We start from the raw sequence: 9695 nt of genomic DNA on the forward strand, positions 1-9695 counted from the left end.
GTTAGCGAGCGAGTCACAGAAAAGTTGGCTTCTCGCAGTTAGTTTTAGGGGCGGAGCTTTGAAGATAGTTCTGATAGGAAGGGCTGAGATGCATTGGTTGCATTTTATCAAAGTGTGGCTTGCTCTTACTGGCTTTACCAAACCTAGATTTAATTATGTTTTCCATACTTTTCCCTTTTACTCCACTACAAACTGTATATCCACAAATATCTGTACTTTGTACTCCACTACCTTTTATAACGCATTGTGTTACATGTTTTTGTAGTTTTTTTTTTTTTAAACGTGTCAAATAAAGAGAAGGTAATTGATCCTCCGATCCAATCAGAGCGGGCAGGTAACATTAGACACAACCTCCTGCAGCATCAGCATCACTGATGAAGAAACACCTGAAATGGACTCAGAAGAGGTTACCGCTGACACAGCCTTTAATTAATAGGACAGTGCAAAGTGTTTTCAGCGGCATCATCTGCAACATTCTTTATTAATATGAGTCTGTATTATTCTTGTATTAAACACAATATGCAGTAGACACAGCTCATGATTTACAAAAGAGTTCCTTTCGGGAATAGGCTACAGTCTGCAAGTACTTAAAAAAGTACTTTAAAGGTTCAGGTAGGGGGAATTCAGGTAATCTGGGACATTGGGTAATGTGGGACACTTAAGCTCCAGTCTGTTTATTTCATGTTCTAAAAAAGCTCTTCTAGGTATGATATCTACATCCCTTCTTCTGGTGTGGTTAGAAAACATCTTATATGTTGTACTTATGATATGTTGATGTAATGTGCAAAACAGATATTGGAATAAGTCATAGAAGTCAAAATTGCAAAAATGTCCCAGATTACCTTAATTCACCCTATATTCAAAAGCAAGTACTAACTTACTTTCACTCAAGTAGGAACACTCACTTTTACTTTATAGTTCAGTTTGGTCTGTTTATTAGTTCTTGCTTTGGTCAGGAAGCAGTTGCTATAGGATAGAGGGATATTCACCATCTTGTCCTATATTCTAAAAATCATGCTGGATAAATAAGGAGCCAAGCCAACCACCTGATGCACATGTGGCAAAATAATACCTCAGACACCAGAAGGAATCTTAACACTAAGGTTTTAAATTCAACCCACATAACTGTATGACTGAAGATGTCTCCCCTGAGGCTGAGGCAGGTCGTCCATGTGATGTTTGAAGAGATGAAACATCAGAATCCAACACCTGAAGGCTGAGGATTTTTCCACTTAACCACGTACGCATGTTGAAAGACATTTAATTTGACTTAGAGTCAACAACAACAGAAACTAAGCAAACCACTGGATTAATAAGACTAAAGAAATATTTCCATAAAAACCATAACACCATTCACTGCCTGCACAGTGAAAACTCCTAAACTGGAGATTTGGAGACTTCCTAACAACAGTGACATAAACAGTCAAACAAACATTATACAACATTGTGGTCGTCAATCTGCTGCTGACATGACAGAGTGGCATTCCAACCTGCAGGCCTCCACCATGAACAAACAGCAGCAACACATTAACCCACACTCTGATAACAATCCATTCAAATATGTTCACACGCCTGAAAGCAAATGTGCTCATGTCCCTGGCACCAACCCTGATCCAACCTGGGTCTCTATTTGACAAAAAGATTCCAGAATTTCCTCATCTATCTCTATTGGATGGTGCAACGAAACAAGATTTGTGCAGTTTTAGCATTAGAATGGATTTTTCTCCACACAAAATGTTCCGGGTTCAGATCCAGGTGTGCCCAGGCCTCAACTCAGTCAGAATTGTGGTAAAAGCACATAATGGATAGAAAAATGGATCATATGAAAACTTCCAAAAGTGAAACCAAATTATCTTCATCACCCACCTGGTATCTGGATTAGGTATAGGTCTTAAACCATGCCTCCTCAATGTTAGTGGATGGGACACTGACCAAAATAAAAAGTACACATCCAATAAATATTTCTGTCATTCATATTGCAACAGCAAACCTAAAACAAGCCTTGAACTCTTGGATCTGTTTTGTTACCTGCCTGACCTCCTGTTTACTAAAATGTGTGGAGGCCACGCTCGGCCTGCACCCCACCACCATCCCTCTGTCTCACCCCTCCCTGGAACACTGTACCTTGGGTGCCCCTTTTTCTTAATTCAGATAGAAGGCACATTCATTTTGTCCACACTTGTTTTTTAGTTGTTATGAAAAAAAAAGGTTATAAACAAATCATTATAGTTGTAAATAAATCATTGAATTTTTACTCTGCTGTCTCTCTTCCCTGTGTTCAGCACATTGAGTCCAGCCTTCTGGTAAAACCTAACGGATGGATTTCAGGAGCTGTAGAAGGAAACTGGTTGTAAAATGTGTTGGTTAAAAAATATCAAGAACTTACAGAAGCCCTTAGAAAAAAAAATTGGGGAAAAAAAGAAGTATTGCGTGGCCATGAAATAATAACGTGTTTTTAGTCGTGGGAACTAGATAAATAACTTGTGGCCATAAGATAAGAATCTGTTTGAGACCTGACGAACAAGATGTGGCGAACCGAACTGAAAAAGCCTCTTGCCTCTTTCACATGATGTAGCCTCTATAAGGGACTTTAGTTTGACACACACTGTCTGCACTGACTCTGATTGAGGCCACACTGTAAAATCATATAGGGCCATATTTTCATGCACCATGACGCACTGTAAATGACCAGTACGCAGAGAGCATGATGTTTACATTGGATATTTTCATTTGTTATCAAGGCAACATCCACACGACTACGTTTTCTGTCCACAAAGGCCTTTTTGGCTCTGTATCACTTGAATCTCTGTTCATACTAACAAGCCTGAAAACACATAACACGTGACCACTCATGCACACTGGGCATGCGCTTGCCGGTGTAAACAGAGAGGGATGTGTTTGCTACGTTGCTCGTCTCCTGCACATGTAAACAGTTGTATCCTTGTAAAATGCAGAATTAGCCAAGACAGTAGGGTCAGCATCGCTTGTAATCCATGTTGTGTTTTACATTGGTAGCCAAGGCTAATGCCAGTAGTTTTCTTACGAAAGAGGGTCATGTGATAGGAGCCTGACGAATCAGCAAAGGCTACGTTGTGAACAAAAGACACAATCAGTGTCTACGTCATCATCAGAGTTTTCAAACTAAAACGTGGCCAGCAGCGTTTCAAAACGTTTCCATTTTACCAGACCTACTCTGGAGTGGTTTGGATGAAAGGGGTATTGAGACGCATCTATAGCAGAGTTGCTGATGAAAACTCACTCTGCCATGACACTTTCATCAGAGCACCTCACCAGCAAGATCCTCTAAGAATTAAATTAAAATATAATTTGCAAAATATTCTTTTTACATAAATCAATTAATCAACTGTTTAAAAGGTATTTTACTGCAGAAAAGAGTAGATGATAATGCAAGGTCACATTATTCTTCTCTGAAACTGGTTATAATCTGTTATAACCCAAAGTCTACACATCAAGTATCTTAACCAATTAATGTTAAACACCCATTAATACTCTTCATAAAAAACAGGGTTTTGCCAAAATCAAGCCAAAGACACATGTCACAGATTGAAGCTGAAATATTTCACTCACTGATGGGGACTTTTCGGCAGGAATGTCGACCTCCCTGCTTGCTCGACTGGTGGAAACTGAACTGTTGCTGTGCTGCTCAGAATAAAAAACGAAGCGGAAGAGAAAGGAAGTGGTCTAATGGTGTGACCATTATTTCCTCAAAAACAACCCAAAGCGTTTGATCAAAGAGAGGAAACGTCTCCTCCCTCCCTCTTCATTTAGTCAGTTTTCACTGTAATCAGGAGGGAAACCACATCTTCATCGCTCCGACAGAGTCCGGCCTCTTTCCAAACATCTACTTGTCTACTTAAACAGTGAAAGTGGTCTGTGACAAAATCAAGTTTGCATCCTGTTCTCCAGAGGCACAACAACCTTTGTTCTAATTCTTGGCGCATCAGATTTACCCTTTCTTCAGTCCTTTACAGGCCGTATGGTGTTCGGGTTGCATGAATGGATATCAATGTGGAAACCAAATGTCATTGGACTGCCATGATGCCAAATACACAGTGTATATTCTGTTCACATACAGTACGCCTAACTAATCATACTGCCGAAACCAGCAGAGACTAGAAATGTAAATGTCATTTCTTTCCGCTGCTGCTGCTTCATGAAGGTGTGAACAGTTGCAGATTAAAGTTTATCGTTCTTTAATACATAAATGTGGCTGGAAAACAAGTATGATTAACTGAAGTTTACAAACAATCACGGTTGCACAAAATAGAAGATAGAAGCTAAAAAAAATCGAATAAAAAGAAGACACAGAAAATAGAGTGGGGAAAGGAGAGGTATGATGGAAAGAAGGGAAAGATAAGTATGACAGGAAGAAAAGGGGAGCAAATGAGGAAATGAGGGGAAAAGGAAGAAATGCAGAAACAAAAATGAGTAGAAAGAATGTGACGAAGACAAACAAGTGAAAATGAAGAAGGATTAAGGGTTGAGAAAAGAGGTGGAAGGGGAAGGGACGAAAGAAATACAAAAGGAAGCATAAGAAAGAAATTAAGTAAATAGAGAGAGAGAAAAAAGGATGGACAGAGGGAGAAAATAGGGAAAGCATGAGGAAAGAGGATAAAGAGAGGAAGTGAAGAAAGAAGGACAAAGAAAAAGAGTAATGAGAAGGGGAAGAAATGCTGAGACGGAACAGTGAGAAGTAGAAAAATGGGAAACAGCTAGAAAGACAGGACCATAGAAAACCACAAAGAAAGACAAGCAGACATGTGAAAGTGGCAGCTTGGTGGTTTAACCACAAAGAAAACAAATGTTAGCTTGACTGCAGATCAAACACACAGAACGTTTTTCCCATCAACACACACAGAAAAGGTTTAACTGCGGAATGAACGATGCGGTTTGTCTTTTGACATCTTACATGTTTTGCTCCTGAAAGAAACAAGCAGGTACAAACGAATGTGTGACCCTGGATATGAATAATAAATAGAAAACCCCAGTAAGATCAACACTACCTGAGATGAGACGAAGAGACTTTCCGTCCAAAACTTTTCTTCCTTTTCATTTAAATCTCATTTCTTCACCATTTGTTCAGGCGGCTGTTGAGCGTGAGCGGTTTTCTGGGCTGCTGAACGTCAATGGGCCATCTTCAGCTCTTGGGGTCGGTCAGTTTCGTCCTGCAGCAACCACCACACCTGCAGAACACACACACTGATACACACACGCACAGTTAACCTGCATAGTCAGTGTTCAAACAGAGGTGGAGTCTTTGCTGCTAAAATACCAGTTATTCAAATACAGTGTGCGTCATCTGACAGAGCAACAGCTATAAGTTACTGAGAATGAATGAATGAAGATTATTGAAGGAGCAGTCAAATTTTACAGGTTAGACAGCGGCTGCTGTTATAGCATCTCTAATTAGATTATAATATAAATATCTTGCTTTTTATCCCTTTTCTTTCAGCATATGAAGTGGCCATGATAGTTTAGCTGATAGTTTGCCGATGACCTCGGTGCTCTCTCCTCAACAACACAACATCTGCAGGAGAAAACTGACACTGAACAGTACACGACATTGTAGTCCACTGAATGGACTACAATGTCATTGAGTAGATGCTCATGATTCCCAGAAGATTGAGTGACAGTTTTGCTGTGAGGTGAAAATTCTTTATCACCTCCTAAGAATTTTTTTTAATTGATATTTAGTAGGGGCAAATTATTTATGCTATTATTTTACCTTTCATTTTCTCAAACTTTTTTTTTCTTTTGAAAATTGACTTACAGACTGTGGAGTTTCACCATGAACAAGAGCGAGGTGAAAATGATTTGTCCCCTCTTGATGAATTTTTAAAATAACATTTCATAAGAGTGAGTTATTTATGCATGTCCAAAAGTCGGGGGTCTGATTAACACCAATCAGGACATACATGGACAATATGATAAACCTGACCACAACAGCACCGAGCACTAGTGAATGTTGCTAGGGAAGCTTGAAGAAAACATCACATGGGCCAGAATGAGGATCCATATATAATACAATAAAGAGGTACGAGATCAGACCATAGGTTCTTCATTAAAGGAGAACCCAACAGTGTCTGAGAAGCCTATTAGGCATATCAAATGATCCTCCTTCCAGAAGAAAACAACCGGCATTAGCGTCAGTTACCAGTGTGTAGAACCACAGTCTATGTGTAGAACTCAACATGGACAATCAATTACAAGTGCTGCTGACTCTGTTGTCTTTGCTAACAGCTGTTGTGCAGTTAAATTCCGTATTTGACAATGATACAACTGTTCACATGTGTAGGAGACGAGCTACTATTCAAGCATCCGGGACGATTCTGCAACTTACAACCTAATGCTTCCTGTGCAGGCCCAGTGTACGAGTGGTCACATGATGAGTGTTTTATGGACAGGGATTAAAACTGGTACAGAGCCAAAACACTGGTGTGGACAGAGATTTGTTTTAGTTTGAAAACACCGTTTTTTCACATGAAAACAAAGTAGCATGGATGTGGCCTAAAATTACAGACTTCTTTCTTCCTGAGCTCTTCTGTTTTTATTTTATCAGCTTTTCAACATATTTATTCTTTTATTTATTTACAGGACACTTTGACCCCTGGCCTCCTTACTGTTGATCAGACACATCACTGGTGACCCAGGCACCTCAATGACCACACACTCTGAAGAATTGTACATCATTGTGTGAAGGAGAATCTACAAGATACACCTGAAATAAAACCAGATTTCATCATTGTTAAGTGGAAAATGTAAGAGTTGAAGTTAGAGGACAAAGCAGCAGCAGCACAGTGTTTATGTCTTAACTTAGTTTCCCCACAAACCCCCCACTCACACACACACCACCATGCTATTTATAGGTGTCACCTGTTCCAGTGTATTTAACATGCAGACCATTCCACTGCACCTAATGGGGAGTTGTGTCCCTCTGCTCACATTGTCCACAGACGACAAACAACAATGAGCCGACCAGTTGTATGAATATCAATTAAGTATTTGTACTTGCCTACAGGTCTGCTAGTGCCCCCTACAGGTTGCACTATACATTATAGCTGCAATAGCAAAGTGCTAGAGAGAGCAAGCAACATACTGATCATATGATCTAGTCTTGGAGTCGTACCAGCGGGGATACTAAAATGTACAGACAGTGGCAAGCTAGCAGTAAAATCTGAAGAGTTCATCCTCTGAGGATCAGGAAAAGGAATCTTTCGATTGATTAAGTTAGTTTTCACAGTGTGATGCTGTGTCTGCTTGTTTTTCCTGCAGGTAAGTCTGCATTTCATGATACTTCATGTCATCATGAGTGAACTCACTGAGGATTTCACATATTTCAGGCCACTCTCTCTGTTTCTCCAGGATGAGTCTGAGCTTGGAGCAGATGTGGACGTGGCTGACGTAGTCGAGCAGAATCCGGACCACGCTCCCAGACAGATGCATGAGACAGCAGAGACTCATGAACTCACAGAACTGGAGAAAAAGGGTTGGGTTAGGGTTAGAGGCTCATTAATGCTTTTTTGTGTCAATTACTGTTTCTCAGTCACACTGAGAAAAAAAAAAAGGATTCTACTTTTAGTCGTTTGCATTCAGTTATTTTCTCTAATGTAAATGGGTGCATGCAACATGCAACATCATTCCCTTACACCATCTAAACCTGGACATACAACTGGAGCACACAGAGAAAGTACTAGTGATGCATAACAAGACTAGATTACTTCCACTAGGGAAATTTAAGGTCAAGGTCAGAAACCCCAGAAAAAACTAACTGTGTAGACTGGAGTTTCAAGTGGTGGACCAGAATGACTTTACTGGGCAGGAAGGCCAGTGAAGGAATCCTGTCATTCTGAAGGAAAGGCTGAAAGACAAAATAGCCAATGCTCCAGTTCTGAAATACGATAACTCGGCAGACGAGCTGACACTACAGAGTGATGCATCAGAAACAGGACTGGGAGCTGCACTGACTCAGAAAGGTGAACCAGTAGCATTTGGGAGTATGGCACTTACACCTACAGAGAGGGGCTATGCCCAAATTGAGAAGGAGTGCTTCGCCATTGTGTTTGGGATGGAAAAGTTTCATCAGTACACCGATGGCAGAGAAGTATCAGTACAGAGCGACCATAAGCCGCTGGAAAATATACACAGGAAAACACTACTTACTATTACTTGCATCAAAGAGACTGCAGAGGATGCTTCTCAAGCTGCAAAAGTATGACCTCAGCATCATCTATGTACCGAGCCGAAACATGCTGCTGGCAGATACACTAAGTAGAGCATACTTACCAGAGAGCACAAAGGGAGACACTGAGACATATTACATATTAAATATCATTTAGCTGACACCTTTATCTGAAGCGACTTCCAATAAGTGCATTCAACCATGAGGGTACAGACCCAGAACAGCAAGAATCATGTAAGTACCTTTGCTTCAAAAAAGCCAAACCACAAGTGCTACATGTAAGTGCCATATGAGTGGGTTTTTTAAACACCAGAGTTGACGGTGGTTATTAGACATCATCTTCTTAACCAAGGTGTAGTCGGAAGAAATGTGTTTTTAATCTGTGGCGGAAGATGTTTAGACTTTCTGCTGTCCTGATGTCATTGGGGAGCTCGTTCCACCATTTAGGAGCCAGGACAGCGGACATTTGTGATTTTGTTGATTGGCTAGCTCGCAGTGAGGGAGAAATGTGACATATGCAGATCAGTAGATCCAAAGCAACAGAGACACCGCACCCTCATGACATACAGGCGTATGTATGTCCATGCTCATGGCTTACAGACCCTGCATGGGCAAAGGTAGGAACGGATTTGTTTTCTTTTCAGAACAAGGACTACTTGATAGCTGTGGATTACTATTCCAACTTTTGGGAGATAGATCATCTGCCAGACACAAAGAATAGCAGAGTAATCAGAAAGCTGAAGGCCCACTTTGCATAACAGGGGATACCAGATGTTGTCATCTCCGATAATGGTCCGCAATTCGCCTCTCAGGAGTTTCGACAATTCAGTAAAAGATGGACACAGAACATCCTCACCTGGATAAGCACAAAGCAATGGGAAAGCTGAATCTGCAGTAAAACAGCCAAGCGTCTCATGATGAAAGCGAAGGCTGCAGGACAGGATCCGTACTTGGCTAAACTGGACCATCGCAACAAACCGAGCCAAGGTCTCAATATGAGCCCAGCACAGAGACTTCTAAGGAGAAGGACAAGGACCCTTCTTCCTACCACAGACACTCTGCTGGAGCCAGAGGTAACAAACAACACACAGGGACTGAGGAACAACAGACGGAGACAGGAGAAACAGTACAACTACACAACGGAGGACATGGACTCACTTTAAAAAAGAGGACATTTTGAGAGTTCAACCTTTTGAGCCGCACAAAATCTTGAAATCAGCGAAGGTGATTAAACCTGAGTCACAGATCGTATGAGGCGATGCTGGAGTTAGGGAGTTGTTTGCAGAAGGAACCAACGACATCTCAGACAGAACCAGGTTACATCCATCACACCACCACAAACAAGGAATTTGGTACATGCACCAAGAAAGGATGTGGTGAAGCGGGTCAGGTCAGGTCTGGCCCCCAGGTTATTAGACCTCACTACCTCAAAGACTGTCAGGACTCAGGCAGGGACTCTGGGAAATGTGTTAAATGTGTTCGGCATTAGTGTTAC

This window comes from Hippoglossus hippoglossus, chromosome 6 (assembly GCF_009819705.1).
Source record: "Hippoglossus hippoglossus isolate fHipHip1 chromosome 6, fHipHip1.pri, whole genome shotgun sequence".
Taxonomy (NCBI): domain Eukaryota; kingdom Metazoa; phylum Chordata; class Actinopteri; order Pleuronectiformes; family Pleuronectidae; genus Hippoglossus; species Hippoglossus hippoglossus.